Here is a 22,342-nt window from a genome sequence, read left to right as displayed (position 1 = left end):
AAAGTAAATTATATTCACCGTGTTATTTCAATTTCATTATAAATCTAATAAAATCACATCATGCTACGCTGGATATACTGTTCCAGTTATCGGTTATTGTTGGACTATGAATACCTCGTTGTCGTTCTGTGGAATTATTATTTTATTTTCTAACGACACGGAAGTGTCGGTCGTTCTTTATTAAAATTTAAAACCACGTTACAATGAACATGTATGCTGTCCATGTTTAAACTCAACAAACCAGATTAGGCATGTGTAGTGTTCACACAATATACCTGACTTTATGTGGAAAACAAATACCATGCATATTTTATCTTTCATCGAAACTTAATCTCAATTCATACTAAAATATATGGTCACGTCTCGGGGTAAATTGGTAAGTTCTCGGCCTATTTCGGAAACAGTCGAGATACACGTGTTGTTTGGTGATGTGGCTGATGTGATTAGTGTGTGTTGATGCGTTATCAGTAAAGACCGGTGTGAGCACAACGTATGTAACGTAGATCGTACTAGCTGGTGAATTGGGCGTCTATAGGTCACAATATACTTATTCTAATATTTAAGTGGAAGTGAAATCTTCAACTTAAGTATAATATAAAGTCAACATTTTGCACAGAGGTACCCCAATAACCATACAATGTCTTAAAGAGCATTCTGAGATGAATGCATTTAATAATAAAAAAGGTTGTTACGCGATATGTAAGAAAGATCTTTACAAGAAACAACGTTTTTTTGGCTACTGTTAAGTTATTTTTACCCCATTACTCACAAGTCTCTCGCTGTAATCTCCAATCTTAAAAAAATAACAATGAATTCGTTGGAAACCTCAATGATTTCCCTTCCAACACGTCAAGTTTTTATTTTAAAAATCATTTGCATTTTCCAGAAATGTGTATTCCAAGATAACAATATAGATGTTTTAGAGAGGATATCATTGAAAATCTCAAGTCTTTAGTGTACTGTAAGATATAGCAGTATTTCAGACTCTGGTTTGTTTGTGCACTTAAAATATTGGAATCGCTTGCTAGACATGGAGATCAGTCGTGATAAAATAAGAATTAGAGCCCCACTTACGGCATACTTATGGAATATACAAGTGTATCGTTCTTGACGTAGGCATTTTCAAGTAGTTGTATACATTTTGAGCAAATTTTGTAAACAAATTGAGTTATTTGTATTTTCATAAAGAAAATTCTATACTAAAGATGTTTTGTAGTACTGGCTACTGCGATATTCGTATTCTTTGACATGAGGATGCCGAATTAAAAACTTGTCACAGCTATATGAACAGCAACCAAAAATGTCGTGGATGAAATTCGCAGGGAACGCGGTCATCAGACATGAAGTTTGACACATATCTCGGTTTAAGGCTTAAACCCAACACAATTTATGATGGTTAACTTTAAAGGGTTCACTTTTAGACGAAATTTAAAGGATTTAAATTTCAGAGTGACTGTCGATTATTACGTCAACGGAATAGAATACTTATTGCCAACATGTACAGAAAGGAATACTTGTAAGTGTGAAGGTGAGCTATATTGCTCACAGCTATATAAATACATATTGCTGATAGGTATTTATTCAGACAGGGAGTGTCACTTCCGAGGCAAAATCCTTGCGGTTTACCGAAACTTGTCTTACTATACTCACGGAAGTTTGGACAAAATTCGAAATTTAGTTTCAATTTTAGCTATTTAGTAAATTTAGTTTACAGAAAGATTTACTCTTGTTTGTGGTGGGAGAGGTCATTGTGTTATGGGGAAAAGCCGGTGTAGTCGGCAGAAACCCCACCTGTCCTTTTTGTGTAACCACCAAACAAACTTACATGTTTCCTGGGTCGAGACTTGAACTTAGGTCGCCTAGGGGAAACGCGAGTGTACCAACCACTGCGCTCACCGGGTAACCATATCTATAAGAATAAGTTAAAAAAAACTACACTAATAGCACCAATTGCATATTTATGAATGAAACTGATCATATTGGACTATATGTGTATACTTAAAATCCTTTAACTAAGTCTTTAAGACGTTATTATGAGACGGCTATATACGTGTACGTGTTAAATTATTAAGTTTTCCTGCGTTTGAAAGACTTTATAATACAGTAGAACAAACTAGTATTCCTGTGTGTATGCGATTCAATGCTTCCACCTACGTCTTTGAGACTCCAGATAGTGTACTAATGCGTTTAAATCAATACTTAAAATCTATAAAAAAATTTCAAGACGTTATTATGAGTAGACTTTAGTAAGTGTACTTGTGTGACTGATTAAATTCGTTAAAACTATATGCGTCTTCAATACGTTATTATCAGTAGTTTCCAGTACGAGAACTTGCGCGTGTGATTAATTGCTTTCAGTTTTAATCCGTTTATTCAAGACAACATTATAAGTAGAAGGTAGTAAGTGTGCTACCTTCGCACCAAAAATGTATTGTATTAATGCCGAGCACACTCATAATTATATAGACTCAGTTAAATGTATTTCTCACGTCTCGTTTCCATCTATTATAATTGTCGACGTTCTAGAATGTATTCATTTTGTTTTCACTTAAGCGTAAATGTAACAAATCAATCGAATTAAACAAATCAGATACCTGCGTTGCGTACATATCATGTTCTTTAATCATAACTGACTCCAATCTAAAATGTATTCAGTGTGTAATGTTACTTTCGCTTAAAGGTAGCAAGCAGATCGATCGAATAAAAAAAATATTCACTTACATGAATGTTTGATATCAATACTGTATTTGACATGGTCAATCTTGTATATATGTTTTAATAACTAGCTCATTAATACAAATGGACGTTAGGCATAATTCACTGACTTTAGTTTAAATAGTTTTATGAAAAACGTTATCAAAAAATAAACTGAGGAAGGTCTGGATTATATTTAATGATTTAAGACTAAACAATATCTATTTGTGTTTATCATTTTCGAACATCAGTAGTCGTTCAGCTTGCTCCATTAAATTAATGAAATAAACTGTATGCAACAATATGTTCTCACGTTAATGTTAAGTTCTTTCAGCACTTTACTCGAACAATTTTGAGATGTCAATAACCGATTTTATGGACTGTACATAAATTCAGTATGTAAATATAAGTTGATTATTTAGATAAATATTTATTTGATGTTAAACAGGCTGTGTGCCTTTAATTTATAAATAAATCGGTTGACGCAATATCGGGTTTTGCATACTGTTAACTAGTTATACTCATACTCTGCTTAGAACAGATGAAGACGAAGTAAACATTATTGTACCCTACCGGTGGAACATTTTGTTCCAACGTCAAGAATTTGGGTTGCTATGGCAACAAATTGACTAGAAATATTGCTGAAAATGGTGGATCCTGCGATAACTTTCAAGTTCTTCATATTTTTTTCATGAAACTTGAAACATGGATAGATGATAATATGGCGATTATGCACGTCATTTCAGTTTGTTCCTACGTCAAGAATTCCGGTTGCTTTAGCAACAAATAGACTAGAAATATTGCTGAAAATGGTAGAGTCTCACCGGTAGGGGACTTATATTGTTTGGCAATAGTCTTGTTTTCTTTATTTCTTCTGGGACTCAATACACATGGTATTTCATGTCTGCTATGTCATTGTGCATTTTATAGGCGCAGATACGAATACTTACAATAATGACACTTACCTGATTTAAATATATTTGCCTTCGTGTCGTACTGAACCGTTTCTAGCGAAATGCCCCAGAAAGAATAAACGGAAGGACAACAGACACTTTATTATTTGATGTCTTTCTGTCGTATCGGAGTCCTTCAAATCTACCAGTTCTACAAATGTGATCGCCAACACGAAACATAATTGGCGCTATAGCTAGATATTAATGTATGCTGTTGTTGTCCTGTTAAATTGAAACTGTTCGTAAAGACGATATTGTCATATCGACACATATTCTTTTCTTCATGGCGTGTCAGCTTGTTCCCGCAACGATATCTCAGAAATGAACCACCTTTAATGAGTTTGCACGATACGTAACTTAGTAGCCGTAGAAAATTAACAGGTAATTCATATATTTATAACTTAAAAGGTAGCAAAAAAATGTATACATACGGAAGAAGGAAAGAAAAGGCGAAAATAAACAGAAAGGGATTATTATTTGATGAGAGTTTAATTTCAACGATAATTTTTATTCAAAATCATTACTAAAGCTAATGTTAGTTAATACGAAATATGCTTGATAATGTTGTTATATTTTTGTTTAAACTATTTACATTATTTGGACTTAATTAACAATATATCGCTAGAAATATACGTTGAGTAAACGCTATTAATCTCTATTTATTTTAGGTAGCGTAATAACTACGGCAGAAACTGATTAAAATAGCAAAACGACGTGTCACTTACATTGCAATATTACATGTATCTACATTTGAAATCAAAACTATACTTGTACTACATCAATGTATAACATGAATATTTCAGGATCAACAAACAATAACATGGGTAAGACATGGACTCTAACTATGAGATTTTGTAAAACGTCCATCATTAAAACGAACCGTAATATACTTTATTACTTATGTTATTGAAAAGTATAGACGTTCCTCCAAACATTTCAACTCAATTGACTTTAATTTACTTATATTAACGTAACATTAATGCGACGTAAACACAATAATGATAATATTAGAAAGACGTAAACTATTTCTAATTACCGAAACTTATACATAATTTAGTATGTCACATGTTTGACTATGGCATTTTGTCTAATTACTCATGCTCAACGCTTCATGAACATATATGTAACACAAACTATCAAACCTGAATACAAGAGACCATAATAAACGTGTGTTTCCATTGTGTTTAGTTGTTTTCTGTCACTACACTGATCCTAGAGTCAGGGGTACTGAAAAAGGCCAAAGGTGCATTTGGAGCGGGGGTGTATCTCACCAACATTAGCCCGGTTCACTATTGAACAAGGTATCTTTTTTTCTCAAACTATATGCTTTAAATGCTACGCAATATAAAATATAAACATAAGTATTTGATTAGTTCAGCTAATATATTTAAACATAGAAATGCCAGTCGATCAATCACTGTTTTACGTTGTTTGTTTTACAAAACTTACTATACACGGCTGACCGGGCCGGGCAGTGATAATCGGCCCCAGGTCGCAAACGGCCCTCGGGCTAAAGCCCGACACAAATTTTGTATGTGTGAGTTATGAAAAAAATAATATTGTTTTACATTTTATTTCACGAAAAATAGTATGGCGACTTAATGTTTTCATTTGATAAAGTAACATTTAGTTGATAGCATTCCTTTTATCCCACAGCAAGGAGCATGTTGCATCTAAGATAATGCCAACAGTGTTTTTAAGTTTCATTATGTCTGGTTTGTTTAGTTGGCAAAATGAAACATGTCTTAAATTAAGGGCTAAGTTATAGTTTTCTTACGATGTAATTAATATAGGCATACAACATGCATTTTATTTAAATATATCTCGAGTTAACACTACATGTAGTTCAATTTCATAGAGAAATTATCCGTTTGCAACTAATTCCCATTAATTTATACACAAATCATAACGTACTCTCAACATGGTGTTGATTTATCAATACTAAGTTGATGTTTTTGATATGCTGCTTCGATGCTGGTTGATAAAATCACATACTTCCTTTCATACAGACGTTGATGTAATTGTAAGGATATTTCTGAGGAGAAACTATACACTATTTTGAAGTGAATTTCCGTAACCGATGTTTTTACTGGTTTATGCTTCGTTTCATGTACTCCGGTGTTATACTGCTAATTTCCGACAACGAGAGTACTGTTAAAAGATTCATATTCCAATATTTAATACATATCATAGGCAATTGAGGAGTGCCGTATATATTGCTTCCCGAGGTAATTGTTGTATACCTTTGAAACGAAAGTGAGGTATAATTAAAATTGTCATCATGTGAATAAACAATTTCTTTGAAATATGACTTTGTATACGAACGTTATTAAGTCCTTTCATGCCTTCTTAAATACTATAGCTTGAGTGATTGGTATGTGTCAAAATTGGACACCGATTGTTATGACAACGTACAGCGTCTTCATTATTCCGATACCGTTGTCTGATTTAAAAAAAAATTGTGTTCAAGCGGTAACACTGTTAGAGCTCTCACCATCTCCCACAATATTTTGTATAAAATTGTTCGAGAAGTGTATCGATGTTGTAACCTTTTTTATATGTCTGTCGCTCAAACATTTAAGAAATAAGAAGCCTTTTTTCAAAAATATATTATATTGAGATGTTGTACCAGATGAATACGTGAACACCCTGCTGTAACAAAACACATTTTAATCCATAAATAAACGGCGGTCTGAATACGTATCCTCCCTAAACCGCTATGTCCGAATGTTTGATTTTATTTTTGAGCATGGCAAACGAAGTTCGTACAAAATAATACATTTAGCTTTTCCATGTCTATATTTATTAATGATCTGACATGAGTTATAGCATACTCTATAACATGTTTCTATATTAATGTCTGTTTCATCAAACCCTGTTTACCATATTTACCTTACAAACAAAACAGAAACCATAATTATGTAACAGATAAGCATTTATGATGTGTACTAAATTGATACACACATTGTAAAGGAACAGGCAGAAACTGTATCATTAGTGAATACCATCTTTCAACACTATGTTAAAAAAATAATATTAAACTACTGTTTTAATACCAAAGCCAATTGCATTGTGTATTCTCTTTTGTTTATATTTAGTTTTAGTTATCATGCTATTGTTAAATAAGTATTTTAAATGTTTGTTGTGAATATATCTGGCAATAGTTGTGATTTCCGGACTGTTTCAAAAAGATTAAGGCACTGCTCAGAATACTCACCTATATTGTTTAAGCAAAATATATGATGGGTAAAATGACTTAAGAAACTAGTTGAAACATGTTTTAGAGATCTTTGATGTATAAATCAATTTCTCACATTGGTTGATAGTTCGTGCATTAAGGTTTTGCGATTAACCGGTTAATAACCGTAACCAGTTAATAACCGGTTACGACAAAAGGTTAACCGTTTGATGTATTGTATACTCTTGCATCCTTAATGTTAATCCCAAAGAGGTCGTGGAATACTTGAATTCATGAAAAATAAAATCAAAATCATACTCATGATACTAAGAAAATTAAGTCAAATTTTCGTTGTGCCTCTTTTGTATTGACGTCAGTACATACATTATATTTATTGTATGACTACTATAGCCATATCCACAGCAAAATTCGCGTTTCCGGTTGACATCAATAGAGCGTGTTATATCTGTCAAAAGTGTCGGGTCATCCGGAACATTGTCATTGAGATGATCAGATAAAGAGGTTCCCATGAAAATGTGGCGTCCGACTCTTTTCATATTTGAATGTCCGCAAATACGTTAGTATACTACAAATTTAAAAATGTTGTACAGTATATGGCACAGGGAAAAACAATGCATTTGTAATATTAAATTGCAAGTAAAGAAATAAAACTGGCATATATATATAATACATACAAACAGAACAAAACGCGGTGATTGTACACAGCTACCGTGACCATACGCTGCCTTAACCCATTTATGCCTAGTGGACTCTCCCATCTTTCTATATTGGATCAATTTCTTTCTAGGGATGTCTAGTATATTTATTTCTATATTTAGAATATTTCTTACAGAAATTTATTAAAGTAAACAGCGCAGACCCTGATGAGGCGCCGCATCATGCTGTTTGCGAAGGCCTTTTTTCTAGACGCTAGGCAAAATTGGGTTAATTCTCCCATTTTGCGAATAAAATAGTGGATTGTTACTAATGTATGTAGCTAAAATGTTGGCTTTTGCTTCATAAGCGCATACAGACACAGTCTATGGATTTGAATAATACAGGCATATGTATTTTCTTATTAACTTCAAAATGTACATGGCTATTCAATTTGGTAACCACACGAGTGTTGGTACTCGGATTGCCCCAGTTATAGTACGTGTTCAAGGGTGCGAAGTGTGTGTTTCCATAGGTGAGCTCATTTTCCCCTGCCTCTGCGGTGTTGTAAGGTCCGAGAACGCTCTCGGCGAACGTCGTTTGGGCTTAACATGGCAATATATAAAATACTCGTTTGAATTATCAGCTAATGAAGAACAATGCGCTCTGGACGAAATTTGTTGGCACTTAAACAGGGCAACACAATTTACATACTTTTCTATAATGACGGAGCAATTAAAGGCTTTAATGCTCCGGGCAAATGTCGTTTTTGCTTAAACTTGGAAAATAAATAACATGCTTTTATATAATTATGAACGAGTGATTGACAGTAACGCTCATGTCGTTTGAGCTTCAGTGCTACAAAGTGTTGTGTATAATTATGGACCAATTAAAGTAATTAAACTGAAAAAAGTGTAAATGTTATTAGACACGCTGTGAAGGCCGATACTTTGATAACCTATGGCATTTCGATAACAGAGAAGAACAAAAGTCACGTGCCAGAGTTAAGTTCCTAAGTGTTTTGCATTAGTTATACCCTAACAATAAGCTTTTTAGAAAAAGGAACATGGTCGAGTTGCTAAATGGTGTAGCATTTTCTATTGGGTGGAAAAACAATAACGGAATAATGGTAGCCGTTTGCCCAAAAAATATAAAACTTGGTCGGTAAACAGCATGGACAGTAAAGAGTACAATAAAATAACACTACTTAGACATATTGCAAAAAATTGTTTGATATTCCAACATGTAGAATGATCTCTGTGCTTCAAATACTGAAATTTCGACAGTATTTAATGAAATATAAACGAAGATAGAACATGTTTTAATAGGTGGTATTCATGAAGTTACAGACACTTTGATTCCCGATAAAGGCCAATGCATATAACAGAAACTTTCAACAAATTGGGCACTGTGATAAAAGAGTTTTATCTTCTACCTGAAATGCATTTGTGTATTTTATAGCTATGTTTACCAAACATGTTTAAGTACGAATCGATGTGCATAGTCCAGTGCGACAAAGTGGGAATGTATGCATAACTAAATTATAAACACACGTGAAATGTAACCGATGGCTTTGTTCGTTTTCAAAAATCACATTACTATTAATAATATAATTGCAATTTTTATATAAGATTAAAATGCTTATTTTGAAGAAATATATTTCAAGTGGCGATCGAAAATGATTGGCTACATAATGAACATGTTTTTTGTGGTCGCTTGAAATTCCGAGAGATTAAAATGCAACTGATAATGTGGATCAGCCCGATCGTGTTCAATTTTACTTATAGCGGGACTCTAAATAACGGGAGCGTAGGGATCTTTAAGAGGCAATACACATTTGTTCTTCATACAATCCTATATACTTGGTGCTCGTTAAGATCGCATCATTAAGACGATACTAATGCTATATAGCCACAACAGTATGCCATGGCGAATTCTGCATTTCTGAATCACTAAAAAGAGTGTGTTGTATCTGGTAAAAATTGACGAGTAATTGGGAATAGAAGTGCCATTGTCATGCAAATTTGGCATTCGACTCTTACACATTTGAATTTTCTCAAATACGTTATCAAACCTAATTGTAATATGTTATAACATTAACGGACATATTGATCTTTTGTTTCGAAAAGTAAGCACGTTCTTTATTTATATCAACGTATTTGTATTTTGTTGAAAAAGGTACTGATCATACAATTCATGCTGATTCTCGATGGAATTTTTAAGTGTTTCTTTTACACAATCCACCGTTTGTCCGCATATTTCTTTCTACACAATACGTAATGCTATACCATTGATTGACCAAACAATGTTCTTTGTCTCAAAATTAAATGAACAGAACATAAATGCAAAAAAGCTGAAGAACTCTCGTCTTGCGCTTGGTTGTTCTCTGTTATCGAAGTGCCATCCGTTGGCAAAGTATTTGTATACACGGCGTGAAAAAGTAAGCACATATTTTCTCTTTTCATCAAATCAGCAGCCATTTAATAGAAAGTTACTTTTGCCGAAATAACTGTCCGAAACGGCAACATTTATATTGCTATTGATTACTCTGGGGGCTTCCTACACATGCATAAATTGCATCACACTTGGTAAAGTATTTTAAAACTCCTTCATCCGAATAAGAGTTACGTAGTGCTGGAGGATGCGCAGTATCGTTTAAGAGTCCCGCGGGAGCTCCTAGGTAGGAAAGGGGCGAATATCACGTGATCTGGTGTAGAACTGCACGTTGTTTTTCGAGCTCGGCAAATTTGGTTATTTTTCCACTTCGAGTGAATTAATAGTGATTTTTGAGCATAGATACGTTTGTGTTTATGAAGCAAATTGGAAGTGTATTATTCGAAATGGAAAAGAAATCGAAAAATAAGTCAGAGAATGGAAATTACGGGCATGGTTTCTCGGGTGGACGTGGCAAACATGGCGGCGGTGGAGGTGACGTGGGCACGAGCAATGAAAGCGAGTGGTCTATCAATCAAAACAAAAAGAGGCAAAGACGCTCAACAGGTGGTACGTTTGATGTTCATGATAAAACTTTGTCCAAAAATGATTTCAAGCAGTTGTCTACGGACGATAAGCTCGTTACCTTGTTCGAGATGTTGACATTTTCTAATAGTATGAATGCCCGTGTACTGAATATTGAAGCGCACGTGCAATCTATATCATATGAGAATTCTAAAACAAACGAGCGAGTGAAAATCCTTGAATATCGTAGTATTGATGCTGAAGCCAGAAGTAGACGGAACAATTTAATTTTTCGTGGTATACCGGAGCTATTGAGATCCGAAAACTGTATTGATTTAGTAAGAGATTTATCTGTGTTGACCTAGATATTGACACAAGCAGTATTTCCATCCAACGAGCGCATCCAACCGTGACAAATCCAGACCAATTATAGCCTGTTTCCGTGATCACCAGGACGTGGAGAACATACTCTCGTTTGCACATAAATTGAAGGGCAAACCCGAACTCGGTATAAACAGGGATTACCCAAATGAAATAGTTGAGGCCAGGTCCCGCATTTGGCCGAAATTCAAAGAAATGAAGGCTGCGAATCCCCCACGTACAGTACATATTGGTTACCCAGCCAAACTAATTGTGCAGAGAAAGGTAGTGATTGATGAGTTCCCCGACTGGAGAGAAGTGCTACAAACGTCTAGACTAAAACATAAACAAACTGACCTTAACAAACATGGAAACATCACGACGCCAAACAGTTCTGAGCTCCCAACTCAGAATAGGTTCGGATGCCTTATGGAAACCGGTTCAGCGAGTAGTGAGAGCGATTCCCAAACTCCCGATATCGAGACCGAGGAAGAGGTCGACCAATACAGCCAGGTCATGCGGGACTACGAACACAGGAAACAGAAACAGTATGTCTCTTCAATAAACTTTTCACCGACGCCACCGAATGATAAACCCCCAACGCCACAGAGTGATAAACCCCCGGAAATAGCGACGACTTAGGATGTTGGGGGCGATGTCCCGATCAACAGCTTTGACTGTAAGAAACGCCAACATATTAATATGAAAACTCTTAAATTGGGTTCGCTTAATGTATGCGGCCTTAAAAGGCGTTCGAACTTTCCAGAATTTATCTCCCTTATACATGACTATGACATATTCCTTGTATCGGAATCTAAACTTGATCAGTATGATGTGATCAAAGTTGACGGTTTCACTTACATTAATATACCTAGAAAGCAAAATACACTTAGAAAATCTGGCGGCATAGGAGCATTTGTTAAAAACTGTATATTTCCATATATTGAAGTGATTGAAACCCAATGTGACTACTTCATGTGGTTAAAATTATCTAGTAAATTTACAAATTTAGACGAGGATCTATTATTTGGTACAGTCTATGTGCCTCCAATGACGTCGCGTTTTTATAACAATGATGAATATGAAATGTTTGAACACGAAATTTCAAATATATGTAACAAATATTCATATGTATATTTATTTGGAGATCATAATGCTCAAACTGCAGAAATGGTAGATTTCACGGTCTGCGATGATTTTTAGCAGACCTTTTCGATTTTGATTATGATACTATTAATTTTTTAGACCAAAAGGCAGCCATGGAACATTATGGCATAAAGCTTAATCGTAAATCGCAGGATAAGAAGAAAAATAACCACGGTTATAAGTTAATCGATAACTGTAAGAATAACAATTTAATAATACTGAATGGCAGATACGGTAAAGATAGCGGTATAGGTAAAATGACATTTAGAAATATATCTGTTATTGACTATGCAATTTGTTCACTAGACGGTTATACTCTACTTGAGGTCACAATATACTAAAAGATCTCCTACACAAATTCAATGTGAAAGCAATAACTTTAACAAAAAATAAAGTCAAACTTTTGCGCATAGACATCCCCATAACCATACCTTTTCTTAAAGAGCATTCCAAGCCGCAATGATTTAAACAATAAAAAAGGGGGGTCATACGTTATGCAAGAAAGAACTCGACGCGAATCAGCGGTCACTGTTTTATGGCCATCTATTTGCCGGCTTCGTACCAGTTGAGAAGGGTTTCCCGCCATCTGTCAAAGTCTCATGTAGTCTCCAACCTTCAAGCAAAAGAGTGCATTTTTGTTAAACATCAATGTTTTCCCTACCACATGCACAAAGAAACATTCTAAAATAAAGCCATGGCAAGTGCCCCTACAGAGAATTGTGTCTTCTTATAAATGATGTTCATGTTTTTAGAGAGTATAGCATTGCACTCCAAAATATTTTAGTATATTGTAACCTTTATGACTTCAATATTATCGAACGTGATAATCTATATTCAGATGGTCATGCACTCTTAGACTCTAACTTAAACTTGATAAATAAAAAAAAACGAAGATTGTAAGTCTTACATGCCTAATTTACCTAAATGGGATAATAGACTAGTCGATGAGTTCGTTTCAAATATATCTGATGATGAAATAAATAATATCATTAGGAATATTACAGGAAATAAAGAGTCAGCTAACCAATCCTATCTAGATAATGTAACAGAAATTTAAACTCAATATTTATAAATAGTGCTGTAAAAACATTCCCGCCAAAAAGTAATAAATATGTAATCAAACATAATAAAAATAAGCCATGGTTTGGAATACAGTGCAAAAAGGCCAAAAAGCACTATAACAAGGCAAGGAAAAAATATAATAAAAACCCATCTGAAGAAAATAAATTTATACTTAAATCATTATGTAAAAAATATAAAAGTACAATGAATAAATATATAAATATATATAATAGAAATAATAAAAATAAATTAAGAAATATGCAGAGTAAACGCCCAAAAGACTTCTGGAAATTTCTAAATAAAATTAATGAAAAAAAGTCCACAGAAATGCCAACATTAGAAGCCATGTATGAACACTTTAAACAAGCTAGCAATAACTATGATCATGACACGGATGAATCCAATATCCTAAATAACCCTAATATAGCTAATAACTCAGACAATATTCTTAACTCGCCAATCACCCCAGAAGAAATCACTAAATGCATCAAATCTCTAAAAAATGGTAAAGCAGCTGGAATAGATAACATTTTAAATGAATACATAAAAGCAACCAGCCATAAATTGTTACACCTATATGTTAACCTTTTCAATCTGATCATGGACACAGGAATCCTGCCGATTAAATGGTCTCTTGGAACTATTATCCCTATATATAAAAATAAAGGCGACCCACAAGCCCCTGAAAATTTCCGCCCAATAACCCTATTGAGTTGTGTCAGCAAACTCTTCACCTCTGTATTAAATAATAGGCTTAATAAAATTCCATAAGATAATAATATACTTATTGAAAATCAGGCAGGATTTAGAAAAAGCTACTCAACACTAGATCACATTTTCACATTAAACTCAATTGTTGAAATATTAAGACTTATACAACAAAAAAAGAAGTTATTTTGCTTGTTTATAGATTTTTCTCAAGCGTTCGATTCTGTTTGGCGGGTAGGGCTATGTCAAAAATTACTAGAAAATAATATCAATGGCAATTTTTTTAATATAATAAAAAACATGTACTCTAATATCAAATCATGTATTTCCTTAAATGGTGAAAAATCCACCTTTTTGGGATGCAATTGTGGAGTTAGGCAGGGTGAAAATCTCTCCCCTGTGCTGTTTTCACTATTCTTAAATGACTTAGAAGCATTTTTAGTAAATAGAGGTAACTCAGGAATAGATCTTCCACACACTGAAAATGAGGCAGAGCTCTTCTTGAAAATTCTAATACTTTTATATGCCGATGATACAGTATTGCTAGCAGAAGACCCCATTAAATTACAAAATTGCTTAAATGATTTTGTTCAATATTGTGATATATGGAATCTGAATATAAACATAAGCAAGACTAAAGTTCTAATATTTGGGACAAGAGTTGACAGAAATTATTCCTTTAAAATTGGTGATACAGTCTTAGAAATTGTTAAAAGGTATAAATATTTAGGTACCTTTTTTGCAAAGTCTGGCAGTTTCCTCACAACCAGAAAACATCTTGCACAGCAGGCTAGAAAAGCTCTTCACTTACTGTATAAACGTATTTACAATTTAAATTTACCAATTGACCTAATATTCAAACTGTTTGATAATACTATAACACCAATTTTAACATACTCTTCAGAAATTTGGGGATATGAAGATTGTACACTTGTAGAAAAAATCCACTGTGAATTCATTAGAAAAGTACTTCATCTCAGAAAAAGCACACCATTGTATATATTGTACGCTGAATCAGGTCGGTACCCTATTGAAATCACTATTCAGAGCAGAATGATAGGATATTGGAATAGACTTATTACAGGAAAACAAAGTAAAATAGCTTTTAGGATTTACAAATATATGCTTAATCTGCCAGATTTTGAGTCAAAATGGATAAAAAAGTTAAATCTATACTAGTTGACACTGGGAGAAATGATATTTGGCTACATCAAAATGGTATAAGGGACACAACTGTTATATATAAAACAAATGATATCATTTTAGGTCAAAATGTCCAAAGTTGGCATACATCTCTAGCTAACTCTAGAAAGGGTATAAATTACTCACTTATAAAAGACAATATGAATCTTGAAAGTTATTTGCTGAAATTAAGTAATAAAGAATCGATAAGTATGATAAGATTTAGAACTGGCAATCATTACTTCCCAATAGAAACCGGTAGATGGGAAAATATTGATATTTCAGAGAGAAAATGCACACTCTGTAATCTTAATGATGTAGGAGATGAATTTCATTTTTTGCTGAAATGCCCATTCTTTGAGTCAGATAGGAAAACATATATTAAGAAATATTACTTCTGCAGACCGAATATGTTAAAATATAAAGAATTACTATTAAGTTCCTCAACCATTGTATTAAAAAACACTTCCAAATTCATGCAAATACTAATGAATACAGTTTCTAGATAATCTTATTATTTCCAAGTACTTAAAAATTACTTCACTAATTTATAAACATTGTTATATGTCTCTTCCATGCATATAGCAGCATATTATATAAATTGAGTTGTACACGCATAGTTAATTTTACTTCTCAATGCAAGAAAATGTCACACTGTGTTGTATAACATGATCATCTTTTCAAGTGCCTATGCCTGTGCCTATTGATTATTTTACCAAATGTGTCAGCAGTCTGGTGCTCAAAGTCAGCCCCAAAACGGCAAACTAGCCGACGCCGCGGGCTTGACTATAAGGTCACTGTTCTGCTAACTATTAGGTCACTGTTCTACTAAAAGGCCGAACTGATCTTTGCTACTTCTTATATTATCCTTAACAGTCTTTAAGTTTAACAAATGTTTACATTGATGAAAGGTCGAGCGTTTCATTAGATAAAATTTACGAATGTTGAGTTTACTTGTTTTATCAAATGTCCTAAGGTGGTTCACTTTGAACCGAGCGCATCAATTACACCATTTCAAAATCCTAGATTTCGTCATGATATATTTTGTAAACACCAACCATATTTCATTAAAATGGCCTTCATGGAATTTATGAACAAATTGTTGGCAACGAGACAGTTATTGATTCGAACATAACACTTGACAAAAAGTTGTTAATATTTGTCAAAGCATTCAACTCCTTGGTTACACTACACCATTGGGGAGCGGGCACCCACACCTTATAGTACCCGCTGGCTCTGGGTACTATTCTTTATATCGGCCTATTAAACTATATTAGGGCAGCAACCTTGACGATGGATAAGGGGCATTTATGCACGTTTACAATAATACATGTGCAAGGTATAATATAATACTATCAATAGTACCTCAAGATATTTCTTATTACTCAACAGATATCGGTAAGTGGTTTCCGATTTGTATTGTTTTTCGGTGCTTCAGCATGAAGCACTTGTTAAACTCTTTGGTAATTCTTTTTAACTATCTGCATGTTTGGGAGTATTTCAAATATATATATATATACAAAGGGAGGTAATTTACATCATGCTGTGTCCACAGCTGGAGACCATGGGAGATAACTTACATCATTACGATAACTGACATGTTTTGTGAGCAACTACAATTTTGGTTCAATAAAGCTCAAAAAGCGATCCTCCAATTGAACAAGAAAATAACGTGGTTTGTCTGTCATTTAAAAAAAACCCGCAAAAATGCAATCGACTGGTTGTCGTCCATGGTATACCGATGCTTTTGTCTACGTAAACAAAAAAGAAAAATCAGCAAGCTCTATTCGTAAATTTTAACCGAATAAATTATCTCTTACATTTTAAGTTAGGGCGGGTAGATTTTGAGAGACCCGTACGATGTATTTCTGAAATAAAATTTGAATTTAATTTTCCAACTTACTATTTATCCCTCATAAGTAAATTGTTATCTATATGGTAAGTTAAATGGCACATCGAAAGGAAAACAATCTTCGTGTATCTGAAAATGGAAAATACCAGTGATTGATATGTGATAAAGAATTATCAAACAGACAGAGAGTTCTTACACATCTGCTTTCAAAATACGGGTTAAGTAAGTCAACGTCTCATTGTGGGTAGAAGACTAGTCCTTTATTCTAATTGTTTTTTTTGGTAACTTGTTTAAATACAACATTTATTGCAATATATAAATATTTCATTTGCTTGTAATGAAGAATATGGGTTGTTTCGCACCCATCCAGTTTCGCCCTTAGTGGAGGGCATGTTTTCGTCGGACGCACGCAATTTGTTCTATTTTATAACTGTTTTTTTTTACACCACATACAAACCAATGCTTATTTATTTGAAGAACAAGCCTCTAGTAAGGTAAGTGATTTTGGTATTGAAATGCTCAATGTTTACATTGACAGTCTCCTTTGCACGCAACTTCCGGCTGGGATTATATACAAGTGATGCTATGTTAAATAACTTTTGAGGCCGCGGAATAGTTTAATATGATACTTTAATATATCAATGACTGCAAGCAGACAGCACTTGGCAAAACATGAACTAATATAAAATTATGTGAAATTAACATATAAACAATGCAAATATTTATATTAACGTAAGGTACAAGTTAATAACATGCAACAGTAAAATGTCATTGACCACCTTAACAGCAATGTATGTTGGAAAGCATATTTCTAAAACATCATTACAGACCTTAATTTATGCCACAACATACTTTTTTGTTCCACATTTGCTGTAAATAACAAATGTCTGAATAATACTACTGTTTATTTATAGAATTTATTGTGGGCCTCATTTCTTTCGAATGCGCATTAAAGAAAACACTTTGTTTACATAGAACGAAGAAACACGTGTATTATTTTGTCCGAATTATAATTCCCTCCAGTAGTAGTTTCGCGCTTGGTAGTGTGGCCCCCACATGAGGTAGAATGGTAGAATGGCCATGGTAACTACTTTACATTTAATTAAGCTTTTTGAAAAACTACTTAGAAACCCATTTTTTTTGCTTTTGAACAGAAAAAAAATTATTGTTTAGGCCTGAGTTCGAAATGGGTCACCTCGGTTAAAATACTAAGTCACGAGATTGAGTAGAAAGGGCTGGCTCACTCTCCTTGCTTTGCAGTTTAGTTTGAAAGGTTTGACACATTAACCGTGCATAAATGTTTGTCATCATGTACCCGTTGCTTGAGAAACATCGATTTTATTGATATAAAGTTACGCTTTAGAAATCAACATTCCAGCGCAGTTTCGGAATTCAATGAATATCTTATCTGCATTTAAAACGCAATTTATCGGGGCTACAACTGGTCTTACTAATAAGCATACAGATAATTCTGCACCGATTTCGTTTGAATCGTCGTGTGTGTCTTTATGCGTCATTGTGTGTTTTAGAAGCGTTTAGTAGGACAGCAAAATAATGTCGATTAAGTAAACACCATGTGAATGTAGATTTGATTTCGTAAACAAGGTGAGAACATCGATCTAAGCTCTTTTACATGCAAAATGGCATGAGATGTACAGTTAAAGAGTATTTTGTTATAGAAAACACAAAATCGGCTTTAAACTACTTTGGACCTTGAAACGACAAATGTATTAAGATGAGGGTGTACAATTCAATTAATTGATTGCTTTCTATTAAAAGCGGCCAACGGTCGTTTTATCGCTTAGACACGGTTTTGTATCGCCTTTAATTCTTGAAGTCATAACCAATAACGTTCGAAAAAGCCATTCGATTCCGTTACTTTCATTTATATTGTTATTGTAAGGTGGCTTCTGAAAAACAATAGCTTACAGTCTTTACTATTGTCCACCAATAGTAAAATAAGCAGGAGCCATCCTTATAGTAATGAACTAAAGGAATAACGTATTTGACAAAATCAGAATAGGGCTAGCCTTTGGAAAACCCAAATAGTATGTATGTACCAACAAAGCTCACACGAAACACTTTCTTTTGACCAAACTAGTCATTGTATGTACATATTAGATTGGTTTTTCAAAGTTGTGGAGATCCAGATAGGCCTATTAAAAAGCAAACACATACGCGTTTATTATACTAACTTTCACTTTCACCCGATATTAGAAAACAGGTTATAATAAATATAATTCACTTTGGCTCGATACGTATAATAACATAATAACATGGCTGGTTGCGCGCAGATTATTAAAGATGTTAACGCATGTTCTAATGGTCATATCCCTGTCCAGATTGGACGTTAATAACGTCAAATCATTTAACAGATTTTTATCCCGCTTAAAACTCATGAACAATTAAGGAATGCATGTGTTGATGAAATGTTTATTTTTTTAAGCACACATGTCTAAAATACGATATAATGGTGTTTGCTTGCATAAGAATATTAAATTTTCTTGGGTTTTAATATCCTTGTTTCAGATAAGTATGTTTGTAAAAAGCATAACACCGGAAGATGTCTTAAAATGCCGACAAATTTATAATATCTTTTAACTTTTTTTATATTGACCTCCATGTTGATTAGCAACCAATAATTGTTCTAGAAGTTCCCTTTTGTAACAATATAGTGCTTCAAGTAATAGTGACAACACTGTGAATTCGTGATTAAACAACCTCATTTACAGACATTTTCGGACCACTAGGTGGCCCCATTTCAATAATAGGTGGACTTCTTAAACAATTCTTATTAATCAACCTATCAATACCGTACAGTCATTTTCTGGGAATGTCCTTGGTTCTCGACGACTGAGGAAATCCGACAGCGATTATATTAAATAGGTATTTCATAATAAGAGTTTGATATTTTCAAATGCATTATGGGGTATTTACACGTATTTGCTACTTCTAACATTTATTTGATTTTGATTTTATTGGTGTATGATACATGTGCTTCAGTCGGGGTACCAGCATGTTTTCGGGTACCAGCAGGTGTTCAAAACGGGTACCAGCATGTGTTCAAATACGGGTAACAGCATGTGTTCAAATACATTTTAAAACGATTGAGCAACCTTACTTATCGGACATCATTTTTTAAAATTGTAAACTAATAACTAACAATAATATTCGTGTATATCTATTGATAGTTCAGACGTAACATAGCGTATTGGATGAATGATTTAAAATAATCGTATATTGTATGTAGTTAGGTATCTAACATCAACGCAATATTATAGTTGGTATCTTTAGCCGTTGTCTGAGAAATTAAAATTATATAAGTGTTACGATCGTGTGTTTGGTTAAACGTTAAATGTGCATCACGATTTTTAATTATAATGTATATTTAATCGAGCATATGTTGACGATATGCTTTAAACATAAGGTGATGAAATAACACATTCGTTTAACGCTAACAAAAGCTATCCGGTGTACAAAACTTAAACATCTTCAATATAAGGGATGTATCAACTATTTTACCGTAATTAGACTTATGCTTGCAATTACCAGCACGCGATAAAAACAATTTTTTGCTGTAGAGATGATGGTCGATTCTTTTAGCGCAATTTAGTGGAAACAAAATGTTTAATCAATCGGCTTCTTTATACTTTATTATTTATATTATTCCCTTATTTGATATGCACCCGTTTATCATTTGAATATTCGAAAAAACAAACACTTATTTCTCAACCGGTACAGAACTCTAAAGTTGCCTGAAACTAAAACACCGCATACGTCCTTATAATGCTATATTTGGTTGCATCGTAGTTTTGATATATAACAACGTAAAATCCAACACAATGTTTTATTGACTATAATTCAGCAATTTTAAAGTGAAGCACTAGTAAAAACACGTAAGTGCAGTGACCGAAAAGGAAAATATGTGCAATTTTGATTACGCAGAAACATACATACGTTATTAAAGAAAAAAGACACATGTCCCATAGTCAATAATGTAACAATAATTTATAACTGCCCATAACTATAATACAACTGCCCATTACAAATACAATATTCAGTTGACAGTGATCATGCTGTCTTTTAGACTGAAATCTTCACGGAGTAAAGGGCAACTTCCCTGCAAAGTTCATGCAGTTCGATACCATAATTCAATAAAACGTATGAAAAAACAATATTACCGTTCTTGTCGTTACATTCCGCATCAAGACTAGCTGTCCAGCGCCGTTTGAAACCTTTGTTTACATACATTTCAACTAACTGACATTTTAAACATACGAGTGATTTCATTGGTCCAATGCGGAGGTGTGTCTTTACAACTGGAGATTTCATTCATAAAGACAGCGTGATCACTGTCAACTGGGTCATGCGTGTTGTGTATCGTGTTATTTCTTAAAAGTTGACCCAGCATTTGTAAAAATATTGCAAGACATATACATTTCCAGAAAGAAAATTCATTTCTGCGTTGAATAAGACCGAGATCGTGAAAATCGCTGCACAATTGATGAAGATACGGCTGTTCAAAGCGATGCACCCCGTTTTGGGCTGATTTTGAGTTGCATACCTTGTTATATATATATATTTGATAGTGAAATATTTTTTTTCAGAAAAGTAAATTTTTCGTTATATTATGATTATTTATCATTCAAAATGATGTTTTCACTAATTAATATTATAGCCACACGCTAACCACCTGTGAGTAGTAGTAGTAGTAGAAGTAGTAGTAGTAGTAGTAGTAGTAGTAGAAGTAGTAGTAGTAGTAGTAGTAGTAGTAGTAGTAGTAGTAGTAGTAGTAGTACTAGTAGTAGTAGTAGTAGTAGTAATAGTAGTGTAGAAGTTGTAGTAGTAGTAGTAGTAGAAGTGGTAGACGTTGTAGACGTAGTAGTAATAGTAGTAGTAGTAGTAGTAGTAGTAGTAGTAGTAGTAGTAGTAGTAGTAGTAGTAGTAGTAGTAGTAGTAGTAGTAGTAGTAGTTAGTAGTAGGTAGTAGTAGTAGTGTAGTAGTAGTAGTAGTAGTAGTAGTAGTAGTTGTAGTAGTAGTAGTAGTAGTAGTAGTAGTAGTAGTAGTAGTAGTAGTAGTAGTAGTAGTAGTAGTAGTAGTAGTAGTAGTAGTAGTAGTAGTAGTAGAAGTAGTGGTAGAAGTAGTAGTAGTAGTAGTAGTAGTAGTAGTAGTAGTAGTAGTAGTAGTAGTAGTAGTAGTAGTAGTAGTAGTAGTAGTAGAAGTAGTAGTAGTAGTAGTAGTAGTAGTAGTAGTAGTAGTAGTAGTAGTAGTAGTAGTAGTAGTAGTAGTAGTAGTAGTAGTAGTAGTAGTAGTAGTAGAGTAGTAGTAGTAGTAGTAGTAGTAGTAGTAGTAGTAGTAGTAGTAGTAGTAGTAGTAGTGTAGTAGTAGTAGTAGTAGTAGTAGGAGTAGAGTAGTAGTAGTAGTAGTAGTAGTAGTAGTAGTAGTAGTAGTAGTAGTAGTAGTAGTAGTAGTAGTAGTAGTAGTAGTAGTAGTAGTAGTAGTAGTAGTAGTAGTAGTAGTAGTAGTAGTAGTAGTAGTAGTAGTAATAGTAGCAGTAGTAGTAGTAGTAGTAGTAGTAGTATTAGTAGTAGTAGT

Source organism: Dreissena polymorpha, chromosome 6 (genome assembly GCF_020536995.1).
Source record: "Dreissena polymorpha isolate Duluth1 chromosome 6, UMN_Dpol_1.0, whole genome shotgun sequence".
NCBI lineage: Eukaryota > Metazoa > Mollusca > Bivalvia > Myida > Dreissenidae > Dreissena > Dreissena polymorpha.
This window is presented reverse-complemented; position numbering follows the sequence as displayed.